We start from the raw sequence: 15762 nt of genomic DNA on the forward strand, positions 1-15762 counted from the left end.
AGGTGATGCACTCATTCATTAAACACAAAGATGTCTAATAAAGATTTGTTAAATTATTTTAATGTTGGGTGCTTTGCATAGCATGGTAGTCTAATACACAATAACATGATATATGATTATTACGCATAATAGTGAATATGTAACTGTCTATTAATGTAGGTACAAAAGGAAAGAAAGCTATAGGTATCAGTGAAAGAGAGAAACATTTACAAATTATATCTCTTATATTTTAAGTGTATAAAAGTGTATAAAAAAGTGTATTAAGTGTATAAAAACATGATCTAATACATTCTTGTGCTTCTCAGCTCAAACAGCATCTTTAGTTTGGAAATGCCTTCAGGATTGGCACTTGGATTCCTCCTTCTCCTTAATTTCCCCTCAATGGTATATGCTGTGTTATGATTGTATCTTACTAAGAGTCTTGTTTTTGTAAACCAGCATTCTATAGTTTACTTAATTGTTATGCATTGTACCTGGGCTCCAATAACCATTTATTGTTCTGGGTTATAGCTGTAGTGATCAAGGAAAATTTCTTTATCTTGCTATGAAAAATCCATAATTCAACGTGTCATTAACTGGGAATTGACATCGAAAATTATACATTTTCCATTTTGTACATCTAAAATTTACACAAGAGTTTGAACAATTCACGTCTCCTGGTTTATTATAATAAATGTTTACCAACCGTCTCAAACAAGGAGGTTTCCTTCTCTGATTCTCAATAATTAAGAGCCTCCAGAAATTGTAGTATTTCTTAGAAATTTTACCAGTACCAACTTACTAATTATATTAATATAACCTTATTCACTTCTAAGTTGTAAAACATTGCCAGAGCAAGCCATTTGAAATGAAGTATCTTGTTTTTGCTAACATTTATTCTCCTAACAAGCATGTTTAATCCAGATTTACCACTGAATGCTGGCATGAACAAATTTCATCTCCTTATATATTGGAAAGTAAATTTTCTAATGATTCTACAAGGAACAAATGAATCGCAAAATACAGTAACTTCCTTATGAACGTTTCATTTTGAAATAAATCCCATAATAGAATCTAAATGATCTCAGGTTGTTTGCCTAATCCCTTAGTCTAATTCCATCCCCTTGATATCCAAGCAAAATGGATAATTTTACTTTCCCTCTGCTAATTGGCTGCTTTCCCCTTACCTTTTCCAGTGCTTGGAAATACAGTGATTGTGGAAAAAAAAAGCAAACCTTATTTGTACACACGTACAATGAGTTTTCTTTTTATTACAAACCCCTGTGCTTTGCACACTAACATTGCCAACAAAAACTACTGCCTTGAAATGTCAGCAAACCAAAAATGCCTCCACAAATACTTGATATGCTGAAGTCACAGACCTTCCGAATTTATTCTTGGCTAAATCAGCAATCCCTTCCACAATTCAGGTCTAATTTGAATTGGTATAAGCAGCCCTTAATTGCACGACCTTCTCTACCCAACCAGTGAGTGACTCTCGCTTTCATTGACCACCTCTTGCTGCTGAGAGTAAATTAAGTGCTCAACCGGGGGATTTGCTCTATTAAAACAAAACAGTGACATACTGATTGAATTTAAACTGTCAGATTATATTTCACTTGTTACTGTTACCATTTTCTGGAGAGTATAGCCAGTTGTGTTTCTTTTTTTCCTTGATACTCCCATTGAAACTTTTGTGCTTAGTAACCAGGGATTGCTGAGCTAAATATGGATTTCTAAACCATTAAAACAGGATTTTTTAAGGAGAAGAATGCCCTTTTTTTATAAAAGGAATTTGCAATCATATAAACCGAGTGGATGGTTAAAACTTCATAGTGTTACAGGAGTCGGGTGTATTCCAGCATGTTTTTGGAAAAGGGGAGATATTTAAATGTCAATGTTTATTTTATTTGGTTCAGTGGCTTTCAAGCTTTATAATCTTTGAGATTCTTACATCATCTTCTCCTTTGCTGCCTGAAGAGCTAGGATAAGAGTTCTCTTAATTTATTATCTTTTTGTGTGTGTGGAACACCCTATCTTTGAAAGTTAAAGGACAAATGTAGAAGGCAGAAAGCCCTGAGATGTGAAGAAGGCAAAGCTAGCATATTCCAGGATATAGATTGATCAACAACTTTTTCATCTTTCAAAGCAAATCTCAATTGCACTCCTCATAGTTCCGTTATGTGCCCTCGTGATGACCTCAACACATTTTGAAAAGAAAAATGATCTAATGAACTCAAGGAATTAAAACTCTTTAAAAGTTAGTTTGCACTGCAGTATGATACTTCTTCCAGGTGGTTTACATGGGAAAAATCGAAGTTTTCTAGGCTGCTTTAAATATAAATAAAACATTATTTAGAAACAGTTTTCACCTATAAGGATGAAATATTGAACAAAGTGATTTTCTCCAATGTTTCTTCTGTACCAAAGGCAAATTGTGAAGGCTGATAGTATCATGTATTTTAGAAAGGAGGAGACAAACCTAGACATTTTGTCAGAGAGCAGTAATTGTTTCAGAGAATGCCAATTAATCGGGGCGCCTGGGTGGCTCAGTCGGTTAATAGTCCGACTTCGGCTCAGGTCACGAACTTGCGGTTTGTGAGTTCAGGTCATGATCTTGCGGTTTGTGAGTTCGAGCCCCGCGTCAGGCTCTGTGCTGACAGCCCAGAGCCTGGAGCCTGCTTCGGATTCTGTGTCTCCCTCTCTCTCTGCCCGTACCCCACTTGTGCTCTGTCTGTCTCTCTCTCTCTGTATATCAAAAATAAATAAAATGTAAAAAAAAAATTAAAAAAAGAGAATGCCAATTAAAATCAGAAATCACAAAATAAAATAGTTCCCCTAATGAAATATAGATGCCAGAATTGCAAGTTTTTATCGGAGACTTTTAGAAACAAGTGTAAGCTATCGTTTTTGGCAATGTACTTCCCATTAATCTAAAAAGCCTCAGAGCCTGTTTTCAAATAATTATTTTCTCTGCTCCATGTAACTAAAACATTTTAACCCTTGCTTCATCTTTCCACTCACATGTCATTTCAAGTACTCAGTGTTGAACATATTCCCTTTATAATACATCTGAGCTTACATTTTATTTCTAAAGTCATCTTGGTTAACCACAATTTGGATTTCTGAAAGTCTAGTAACCTATCTCTCAATGTGAGACATTTTAGCATAGATATATGGCATTTCCACTTTAAAATTATTAATGCTAAATTTAAGCCTAAATATGATTGTTTTTCTCATTTTATTGTTTATGTTTCTTCCTTGATTCTTCTTCTTCTCACATTTCCATTGTTTAGATTTTACAGGAATATAACCTCTGTGCTCTTAATATCGCTCTGAAGTTCTAATAATAATGATGAAAGCAAAGAAGTGAACATGACACCTTAACTATAGAAAACAAACTGATGGTTACCAGAGGGGAGGTGGGTGGAGGAATGGGTAAAGGAGGCGATGAGGATTAAGGAGTACACTTGTGATGAACACTGGGAGATGTATGGAATAGTTGAATCAGTATATTGTACACGTGCAACTAATACAACACTGTATGTGAACTATGCTGGATTTAAAAATAAAATGAAATGAAATCATAAAAATGAAAAAAAAAGTGAACGCTATAAAACAAAAGTGACTTGGAAAAAAATAAGACATGGGGCCTTGTTAGTGGGAGCTCTGTGACTGGAGTTTTCAGTGCAATCCGTGGCTCTGGTATCATTGGCAAAACACAATAGTTGACGTATCAGTACGTGTTTTGTTGTTGTTCTTAAAAACAGACTTACGAAGGCCCAAATGGAAACCTTTATTATTTGATTTTATATTCTAAAAGGTTTTTTTAATTAATCTTTATCAGCATATGCTTCTTGATATATCAGAGAAGCATGCTAATTTTTTATGTACATCTCGTTACTGTGAAATAAAATGAAAGGCCTCCTGCAGTCAGTCACATTATTTTAAAAGTGCTTTAGATTTCCCTGGGATATTCCAAAAGCAGGGGCTTTATTGTAAGATTTTTTTTGATACTTAGCCTTGATATGTGACTTACCAGATTGCCACATGACATTTCATGCTTTGTTGAAGAAATTTGAGTGTTTAATAATGAAAATAAGAGTGGGGATTGAAAGAATATCAGCTTATAAAGTTGCAGGCAGACAAAAATCTTTGGATCTCAAAGGGCAGTGCGGAACTTATCACAGAGTAGAAAACAGAAGTTTAAAGTAGATAAAAGCCTAGTTTCCCAACTCTCAGAATAATGTATTGTTGATGAAAATAAAGTTTGTGGCCCCATTAATTCTCTGTTTAAATTCCATTCCCACAATATATTAATGTGGCTATAGACAAGTTATTTACTATCCTTGGGGCACTATCCTCTTTTTATTAAAGACTTTTATTTAAGGACCTTAATACAAATCTCGTAGGACTATTGAGAGGATTTAAATGAGCAAAATTCACTGTGTAAATTGTAAAGAACATGAGTAATGCTGGAGTCAGATGATCTCACAGTGAATTCTGGTTCTGGATCTCAGTAAAAAATCTGTATTCTTGGGGAAAGTTATGTAATCTCTTTGAGTCTCTTATATATTGTACAGATGTTAACATCCTTAAATTTCATATTTACAATCCTTCTACTGTAGACTGAATGTATGTGTCCCTCTAAAATCCCTATATTGATACCTATCTCCCAATATGATGGTTTTGGATATGAGGCCTTTAGGAACTTACATCTTTAATACTATTATAAAAGAGACCCTGGAGAGCTCTCCTCCCCTTCCACCATATAAGGACACAGAGAGATGGCAGCCATATATAAACCAAAGGCAGGTTCTCACCGGACACCAAATCTGCCGATGCCTTGATCTTGAAATTCCCAGCCTCATGACTTGTGAGAAATGAATTTCTGTTATTAAGCCATCCAGTCCGTGGTGTTTTGTTATAGCAGCCAAAATCAACTAGGACAACTTCATGAGGATTAAATAAGATGACCATATAAGTCTTCTATTATTTCTTAACACGTCAACAAATACTTTATGGCTTAAAACAATACCCATTCATTTTTTCATAGAGTCTGTAGGTAAGGAGTTTGAATATGGCTAACAGGGTCCTTTGCTCAGGGTCTCATGAGGCCACAATATAGATGTCGGCCAAGATAAGTTTCTTTCTCTTCCAAGCTCATGTAGTTGTTGGCAAAATTCATTTCCTTGTGATTGAAGGATCGACATCCCAGTGTTCTTCCTGACTCAGCTGGGAATGTTCTCACAGGATTTTTCACAATATAGCAGCTTACTTCTTTGAGAACAACAAAATAATATTTTCTTTTCTAGTCCTTCTTTAAGTTTCACCTGATTGAGTAGGCCAACTCAAATCAATAAGTAAGTAAATTAATTAAGTAAGTAAATAAATAAATAAATAAATAAATAAATAAATAAATAAATATTGGGGCATCTGGGTGGCTCAATGGGTTAAGCATCTAACTTTTTCTCAGGTCATAATCTCATGGGTTTGTGACTTCGAGCCCCACATTGGGCCCTGTGCTAAGAACTCAGAGCCTGAGGCCTGCTTCAGATTCTGTGTCTCCCTGTCTGACCCTCTCCTGCTCTCTCTCTCTCTCTCAAAAATAAATAAACATTAAAAATAAATAAACAAACAAATAAATAAATCTCCCTTTTAATGCCAAAACAAAATATCTTGATCCTCAGTTATAGCTGCAAAATTTCTTCGCCTTTGCTTTACCATGTAGCTTAATCATGGCAGTGATATCATATTAACACATTCCATCTACACTCAAGTGAAGCAATGTATATAAAACAAGATAGGGAATCCTGGAGGCCACCTTAGAATTTAGCCTAGAACTTCAATGAAAGAAAAATGCTTAGCACAGAATCTAACAAATAGTAAGTACTGAATATATGTAAACTAAACATGCAAAGTGCTGAGCACAGTTCCTAACTCATGGTAAAACTCCCTAAAGAGCACCTCTTATGATCATGATTATTTCAACTTTTCAGTTATGTGATATAATGTGTTTTCCTTGCCAACACATTCACTCTTTTTTTTTTTTTTAACGTTTATTTTTATTTTTGAGGCAGAGAGAGACAGCATGAACTGGGGAGGGTCAGAGAGAGGAAGACACAGAATCTGAAACAGGCTCCAGGCTCCGAGCTGTCAGCACAGAGCCCGATGCAGGGCTCGACCTCACGGACTGCAAGATGGTGACCTGAGCCGAAGTCCACCGCTCAACCAACTGAGCCACCCAGGCACCCCAACAACACATTCACTCTTGATAACATTTGTATTGTTATCAATCTATCATTAGGGTTCAGCATCTTCCTTGACCAGTTGGGAATTCTGTACTTTTGTTTTAGTAAGGCTTACTCTAGCAAATGTAGTAATATTCCCACAGCCACAAACAGATTTAGTTTCAAAGGAAAAATCATATATTAGCTACTTGTACTGCATCTTCTTGAGAAAAATAATCTCTTTGATTTTTACCTGGCCAAAAGAAGTCATTTTATGAGAGAAGTTCATGAGTATCAGGACAATCAAGTGCTATTTTTATCTGGTATGTGACTGTGCCAGTTTAGTTGACTATTCAAATGTGTATTGAATGTGATTTTCAGTGTCTCTGGTACTAGCATAAACTAGGAAGCCAATATAAAATTGTTTTCCAAAATTAAATTTCTATGAAGTAGTTAAAAGGTTAACTTATAAAGAATACCCTGGCTTACTCGTATTCAAATAATTCAAAAGCCCACTCCATACAGTGATCTGTTAAGTGGGGATCAATTGTTGAATAAACGGTCTTTGATTCTCCTTAGCCAAACACTATAGCGTTTCCAATTTTTAAAAACTGTATACTTTTTTTTCAACCATGCTGTGAGCACAGCAATTTCTGGTTATATAAAAAGGACTAAATATTCAGTGCTAATTTTATTAGAGCTATGCTAAGATTTTTTTTTCTGCTTATAATTTTCTCTGTTGACTATGGTAGAGATCTTTTGATTCCCAGAGAAATTTACGATTGGACTGAGTCTAAATAATTGTCCCACTTGAACCCATTTTCCAAAAATATGATACTAATATGAGCTAGAGTTTATTAATATTTAGATCTGTTACAATTAAAAGCAGAACTAGGGTCCTACGCTTGGGAGAATTGCATCAGCTGAATAGTCTTTTTTAATAAAAACATAAGGCTGTAATGGAAATCTAGTCTCACTTAAAATTATGCTCTAGATATCATGCTGTGTGGATCATTTTATTTCCCCTAGAAAATATTTCCATCCATTCTTAACTGATACATAGAGGTGACTTTTTCGTCTTTTGTTGAAATAGTGTCACGATTATTTATTAAAGATTGATAAATGAAATAAAAAACAGATGGCAAAGGATCTTAAGGTAATAATGATTTTAACATGTACTTTTATATATGACACAGCCACTTAATCTTTGTAACGGAAATTATCAACCATACTCTGTAAATCACAGTATGGAGAGACCTAAGTCTTTTGGGTGTTCATAAATGCACAACTCAATGCCAGAATTAAATCCACTATGGTGTAATACTACATTCTCGCCTTTTTAAAAATGTTTATTGTGGTATATTTAAAGCCATACATTTTACTAACATTTCACATTTCTTGTCATTTAGTAATAATAACAAGATGTTTTCATTGAAAACAGATCTTTTTACATCAGAGAATTCTGTGGATGAGAGCAGTTGGTTTTTATTCACTTAAGTAGGTGTATAGAATTAGTAGGAAAGAACAACGCAAGTATTAGAAAACCACAATTATGTTCAATCCTTAGCCAATTTACATTGCACATTGAGAATACTCCATCTGTTACTTGATGGTGATTTTGGTCCTAGCTTAAAGATCTAATGATTGAATGAACCTTCACTTCAGTATAGAGGCATGCAGATAAGTGGGATAATCAGGATTTCATAGTTTTTCAAATATAAGTTGCCTGCAAACTAATACACGTTGGCATTTGCTCACTCAACATCTATTCACAGACACTTCAGTGAATTAACAACTCAGGTTTCCTGCCATGTGCCGATTAACATGTTTTCATTAGAAAGTAGTCTTCCCATAACCTTTAAGACTATAACACAGACAAGGTAGAGAATTTGTTGTCAGTCCAAGTTTTGTCTCAAATTAACTATCAACAACATTTACTATTAGACGTATTTATTTTGTGTGTGTGTAAGAAGATTTAAATTTTACTCTTAGCAGATTTCAGCTATAATACAGTGTTTTTAACTATAGTCACCATGGTGTACATTAGGCCTTCACACCTACTTCATTTTATAGCCGAAAGTCTGTACCCCTTTAGCAACCTCTTTCTATTGCGCCCAACCGCCAGCCCCAGCCGCCATTTTTTATGCCTTTTCAAGGAGTTTGAATTGTTAATTTGGATTCCACCTATAAGTGATACCTTGCAGTATTTGTCTTTTTCTGTCTGGCTATTTCACTTAGCATAATGTTATCAAGGTTTATCCGTGCTGTAGCAATGGGCAGGATTTTTTTTTCTTTCTCATGGCTGAATAATACTCTTGTGTGAATACGACAACTTTTTTTTTAATCCATTCATCAGTTTATGGACACGGGTTGTTTCCACACCTTGACTATTATTAAGAGTGCTGCAATGACCATGGGAGTATAGATACACTTTCAATACCCTATTTTCATTTCTTTTGGATATATACCCAGAAGTGGGATTGCTGGATTGTAGGGTAATTCTATTTTTGATTTTCTAAGGAAACGCCACCTGTTTTTCATAGTGGCTGCACCAATTTACATTCCCCAACAGTGCATCAGGATTCTCTTGTCTCTTCATCCTTACCAGTACTTGTTAACCTTTGTATTATCCTTTCTATGTCTTTGGAAAAATGCGAATTCAGATCCTCTATAGATTTAATTGGATGTTTTTTCCCCTTATTGAGTTGTAAGTTATTTATATATTTTGTATATTAACCCCTTATCAGACATAGGATTTGATAATATATTTTCCCATTTGGTAAGATGTCTTTTCATTTTGTTGATAGTTTCCTTTTCTATGTTGCACTTTTTCCTTTGTTATTGTCCCTCTTGTATATTTTGCTCTTTAAAAAAAATTTTTTTTACATTTATTTATTTTTGAGAGACAGAGACAAACAGAGCACGAGTTGGGGAGGGGCAGAGAGCGAAGGAGATACAGAATCTGAAGCAGGCTCCAGGCTCCCAGCTGACAGCACAGAGCCTGACGCAGGGTTCAAACTCAACAACCATGAGATCATGACCTGAGCTGAAGTCCGACGCCTAACTGACTGAGCCACCTAGGTGCCCCAATGCTTTTGCTCTTTTTTACCTTTACTTTTGATGTCAACCACTGTGCTTCCCCCAAAACATCACCAGAGATGATGTCAACGAGCTTACCGCCTATGTTTTCTTCTTAAGAATTTTATGGTTCCAGAACTTAAATCCAAAATCTTTAATGCTCCTTGCATTGATTTTGTGTGTGTGCGTGTTGTGTGTGTGTGTGTGTGTGTGTGTGTGTGTATGGAGTAAAATAGGGTCCAGTTTTACTTTTTTCATGTGGCTGTCCAGTTTTCTCCACTCCATTTACTGACTACTTTCCCCACTATGTATTCTTACCTGCTTTGTTGTAGATTAATTGACTATATATGTATGGATTTATTTCTGAGTTCTCTATTCCCTTAATCAATACATCCATTCTTTATGTTTTTACCATACTGTTTTCATTACTATAGTTTTGTAATAGAGTTTGAAATCAGAGAGTGTGATGCCTCCAGTTTTGATATTTATCAAGATTTCTTTGCTATTTGAGGCCTTTTGTGGTTCCATACAAATTTTAAGGTTGCTTTCTCTATTTTTTTTAAATGACACTGAAAATTTGATAGGGCTTACATTGAATCTATAGATTGCTTTGGGTGATAAAGACAGTTTAACAATATTATGTCTTCCAGTCCATAAACATGGAATATCTATTTATTTTGATCTTCAATATTTAATCAACATCTTAGAGTTCAGTGTACAGATATTTTGTCTCCAAGGTTAAATTTGTTCCTAAATATTTTATTCCTTTTGTGAATGGAATTGTAAATGGAATTGCTTTTTGATTTTTTTTCTGATGGCTTGCTGTTGATGTATAGAACTGAAACTGATTTTTGTATATTGATTTTGGTATCCTGCAACTTTACAGAATTTATTAATGCTAACCTTTTTTGGAGTCTTTAGGGTTCTCTCTATATAATGTCATGTCATCTGCAAATAGACACGATTTCTTTCTTTTTAATTTGGATGCCTTTTTACCTATTTCTTGCTTACTGGTTCTGGCTAGACTTCCAGTACTAATATAAATAAAAGTGGTGAGGCTGGGCATCCTTGTCTTATTCCTGGTCTTTTAGCTTTTAACTGTTGAGTATGATATTTATTAGCTATAGGCTTGACATGTAAGGGATTTATATGTTGAGGTATATTCAATTTATAACTAGTTTGTTGAGAATTTTTTAAGAAGAGATGCAGACTTTTGTCAAAAGTTGTTTCTGTTTCTATTGAGATTTTATCCTTCATTTTTAATCTCTCTTTTGTTGATCTGGTATATCACAGATCCCTGGAATAAATTCCATTTGTCATGATGTATAATCCTTTTAATGTACTGTTGAATTTGATTTGCTAACATTGTGTTGAGAGTTTTTGCATGTATGTTTATTAAGAATATTTACCTGTAATGTTCTTTTGTTTTGATGACCTTTTTCTAGTATCGATATTAGGGTAATGCTGGCCTTGTAAAATGAGAAAGGCATGTTTCCTTTTCTTCTACTTTTTTTGAAGAATTTGAGAAGGATTGATAATAACTCTTCTTTAAATGTTTGGTAAATTTACCAGTGAAGCCACCTGGTCCTGGATTTTTATTTGAGAGGTTTTTGACTATTGATTCAATCTCTCTACTAATAGTCTGTTTGATTTTCTATTTCTTCATCATCCAGTTTAGGTAAATTACCTTCATTTTAGGCTGTCCTTTTTTTCCTAGGTTGCCCAATTTGTTGGTATGTAATTATTCATAGTAGTCTTTTATTGTCCTTTTTATTTCTGTATCATCAGTTGTAACACCTACTATTTTCATTTCTGAAAACAGTTTTTGTTGTTTTGTTTGTGTGTGTGTGTGTGTGTGTGTTTGTTTTTGTTTTTGTTTTTGGTGTAGCTAAAGGTTTTCTTGTTTTCTTTTCAAAAAAAAAAAAAAAGAAGAAGGAGGAGGGGGTGTTCCTGGGTGGTTCAGTTGGTTGAGCGTCCACTTCGGCTCAGGTCACGATCTCATGGTTCATGAGTTCAAGCCCCACTTTGGGCTCGAACAGAGCCTGGAGTCTGCTTTGGATTCTGTGTCTCCTTCTCTCTCTCTCTGCTCCTTCACCACTCATGCTCTGTGCCTCTCTGTCTCTCAAAAATAAAAATTTAAAAAAGAAAAAAAAGCTCTTAGTTTCACTGATCTGTTCTTTTTAGTCTATCATTTATTTCTGTTCTGAATTCATTTCCTTTCTTCCACTAACTTTGCATTTATTTGTTGTTCTAGTTTCTTGAGGTATATAGTTAGGTTTTTTGAGCTCTTTCTCAATGTAGGCATGTACTGCTTTGAAATTCTGTCTTAGAATTGCTTTTGCTGCATCACCTAAGTTTTAGTATGCTGTGTTTCCGTTTTGGTTTGTCTCAATATATTTACTTCTAATTTCTCTTATGATTTATTTTTGATCCATTTTTTGTTCAGTAGCATGTTGTTCAATCTCCAAGTATTTGTTAATTTTCCACTTCTCTTGTAATTTCACTTTCATATTACTGTGGTTGGAAATGATGCTTGGTATGATCAGTCTTCTCAAATTTATTAAAACTTGTTATGTGGCCTAACATAGGCTATATCCCGGAGATTGTTCCATGTGTACTTGAAAAGAGTGTGTATTCTTCTATTGTTGGTTATAATCTTCTATAAATATCTGTTAACTCCGTCAGGCCTAATATGTAGTATATATGTCCAGCTTCCTTAATGATTTTATATCTCCATGAGTCCTACATTGTTGAAAGTGAGGTATTTAAATTCCCTGCTATTATTATATTGCAGTCTATTTCTCCTTCAGATCTGTTAATGTTTACTTTCTAAAGTTAGGTGCTCTTAATATCAACACATTTTTATTTCATGCTGGAATATATCATAGTGCTCCCTACTGAAAGAAACTACCCAGAGCGTGACAGAATTAGCAGTTCCTTTTTCTATTCTCAAGTTGGAAACTTTTGTGAAATAGTTCTCACATGTTTAAAATGGCATAGAACAGGCATCAGCAAAACTCCTGTGGTCAAATCCTGTCTGTTACCCATTTCAAAAATAAAGTTCTATTAGAGCACAACCATGACCATTTGTGTAGAACTGTCTATGGTTCCTCTGTGCTACAGTGGGAGAGTTGGGATAGTTGTGACAGAGATCATATGGTCCACAACTTCTAAAATATTTAGTCTCTATTTGGCCATTTACAGAAAAAGTTTATATTTGCCTGGCATAGAGGAAAATGAAAAGATGTTCAACACAAGGGTTAAGGTGATATTATTTCAATAAAATTATTTCAATTCTCAAAAAGGAGCTGATACACTATGGCTATTGCATGTAATAACATTGTATTATTTTTAAATATATATATATGCACATGTGTGTATACATATATATTTATAAATAATACAATGTGTATACATATATATATGTATACATATACATATATTTTACTTTCTAGAATTCAATCAAAGATATATTGTCATTGGGGTAGGAAACAGAATAAAAACACATACATTAAAAAATAAAGGATAACAAGGAGTTTGAGAGTTTTACCTTTTATACTTCCTATTAGTTATATTTTATTTGCAGATAATGGGAAATGTAACAAAGAGGTGTCAAATAATTATTACTTAAGATAAATAATGTATATTAACTTTTATCTAAATTTAATTCCTCTGTTCATTTGAGAAACTGTAACTCCAGCTTAATTGGATGCCTCCTGTTTTGAAAACTGGAAGACAGTTATTATGGGCACTTCTAAGCAAAAGGAGAAGAACTGAGACAAAGGAATAACCTTTCTGATTTTTATAGTGTCACATTTTTCCGTACATTAGGATCAAGTAAGTCCCAACTCTGAAATTGTTATGCAAGAATGGAAAGGACTTTCTGAGTCAAAATTAAGCAGGTTCAAAGTAGGGATAAATAATCCTCCAGGGTTGAAAAAGAGTCTTTTTCACTTAATTAGCAAGGATAATTTGTATTATAAATACAAAAATATTAGATGTATGTAATATTTAATTTATCATGTAACATATATAATTTAATATATTATATATAATAATTAGTCGTAGAGGACTAGGGGCGCCTGGGTGGCGCGGTCGGTTAAGCGTCCGACTTCAGCCAGGTCACGATCTCACGGTCCGTGAGTTTGAGCCCCACGTCAGGCTCTGGGCTGATGGCTCAGAGCCTGGAGCCTGTTTCCGATTCTGTGTCTCCCTCTCTCTCTGCCCCTCCCCTGTTCATGCTCTGTCTCTCTCTGTCCCAAAAATAAATAAACGTTAATCGTAGAGGACTATAAGGAAAAGAAAAATAAAACATACATATGGACTAATAAAATTCTACTCCACATATTCACTTACAGAACAATAGTATAACATCGATTTTCACAACATGCATTTACAGATGTAGTATCAAATAAATTCAATTTCTCTTTAGCCATAATGTTAACTCCAACCCTAATATATGTGAAAAATATAGAGGGCCTACCATAGTTTTCATTCTTGTAGCGAGTAATATGAACAAAAATCCTAGACTTTTTGCTGTTGACTCTAACAAGAAAAAATTAGGAAATGTATATGTGACTCTTTCCAGGCTCTGTGGAATGAAGTGAATGATGCCCATCCTTGAAAACAGCCTCTTCTTAAGACAGCATTGAAAGTATGAAGTTATCCTTGAAATAAGTCTCCATTCTCAACAACGATCATTGTTTATTTTAGAAACAATTGTTTCTTGATTGTTCATTTTAGAAACTCCATATTTATTAGCCAAGGCTAAATGATATTTTCCTTTACTTACATAAACAAAATATTTTGACAAGTTTCTGAATTAAAATGCTGTGACATTCATTCATTCATTCTGACATCCAAGAAAGTACTAAACAAATTATCTTTTCTCCTTTTACTCTTTTATTGAGCACCTATTGTGTGTCATGGATTATCCTAGTTATTGATGCTACAACAATAAGCAAAACAGAAATAAGTTTCTACCTTCAAGGAGTTTTATATTTCACTGGATTTTAGCAAAGCTTTTCAGTACAAAAAGACGTACTTCAATTTGGTACATAAATCAATGTTGTGCATAATATTTTACTTTACTTAGATTGAAACAGTTATCAGTTTCCATGGAGTTAAACTGCTTTTATATAAGCGACAAAAAAAAAGTAGTAGAAGAATGTGAATGGTGATCAAAGCTAGGACTGAAGCTGAAATAAAGAGAAAAGATTTAGAATGTTAAAATAAAGACCTGAATTCTATGTCAATGAGTAATGAGAAATAAGTTAAAATAGTAATGATCAAATGCTTGCAAGTAATTTATGTAAGTCCCACCCTCTGCTGAGTTCTGTGAATATAGACCTCTGATTTATAATAAAATATTCATAGCTAACATTTATTAATCGTATGATATTTGCTCTAAGCATTTTGCATTAATTCAGTCAGTAAACTATAAAGAAAATTTTTAAAGTTTGCAAATCTATTCATTAGGTACCATTATTAGTCTCACTATATATTAGGGGACTCCAAGCACCCAGAATTTAAATAACTTATCCCAGGTCACAGGGCCATTACGCGGTGGAGCTAAAATTTATATGTACAAAGTTTATACACTGCATTCTCTTACACTAAAACAAGAATTTGGAGTGAATAATTTGTTTACAAAATACTTTTTGACATTTTTAAAATTGTTTTTAATGTTTATTTATTTTGGGGACTTTTTTTGGGGGATTGCAGTTTGGAAGAACTCACATCTTAATGATACTGAGTTTTCCTGTCTTTGAACATGAATAATCTCTCCATTTTGGTTCTTTGATTTCATTCTTCAGAGTTCTATAGTCTTCCTCAAGACTAAGAGAAATCTTGGATATTATGTTAGATTTACACTTCTGAATCTTATTAATGTTTTGTTAAGAATTTTTGTACCTGTGTTCATGAGGGATATTTACCTGTAGTTTTCTCTCTGTCTGGTTTTGGTTATTTGGTAGAATAAGTTAGGAAGTATTCCTCTGTTTCTACTGTCTTGAAGAGTTTGTAAGTAATTGGTATAATTTCTTCATTAAATGTTTGGTAGAATCCATCAGTGAATCCATCTGGCCTGGTGCTTTTTGCTTTGTAAAGTTATTATTGATTCTGTTTCTTTAATAGATATAGGCCTATTCAGATGGTGTATTTTTCTCATGTGAGTTTGGCAGATTGGGTCTTTCAAGGGGTTGGTCTATTTCATCTAGATGATCAAATTTACAATCACAGAGTTGTTCAGAATATTTTTTACTACTCTTTTAATGTCCATGGAATAAGTTCTAGTGTCTCATCTTTCATTTCTGATATTAATAATTTGTGTTGTCTCTTTTCTTTATTCTGACTAGGGGCTTATTAGTTTTATTGATTCTTTTTTCAAAGAAATAATTTTTGTATTTGTGGAATTTTTTCTCCATTGATTCTGTTCTTTTATTTCTACTATGTTTATTTTCTTCGTAGTCTGGAT

This window comes from Puma concolor, chromosome B1 (genome assembly GCF_028749965.1).
Source record: "Puma concolor isolate L17-30 chromosome B1, mPumCon1.1.hap2, whole genome shotgun sequence".
Classification (NCBI taxonomy): domain Eukaryota; kingdom Metazoa; phylum Chordata; class Mammalia; order Carnivora; family Felidae; genus Puma; species Puma concolor.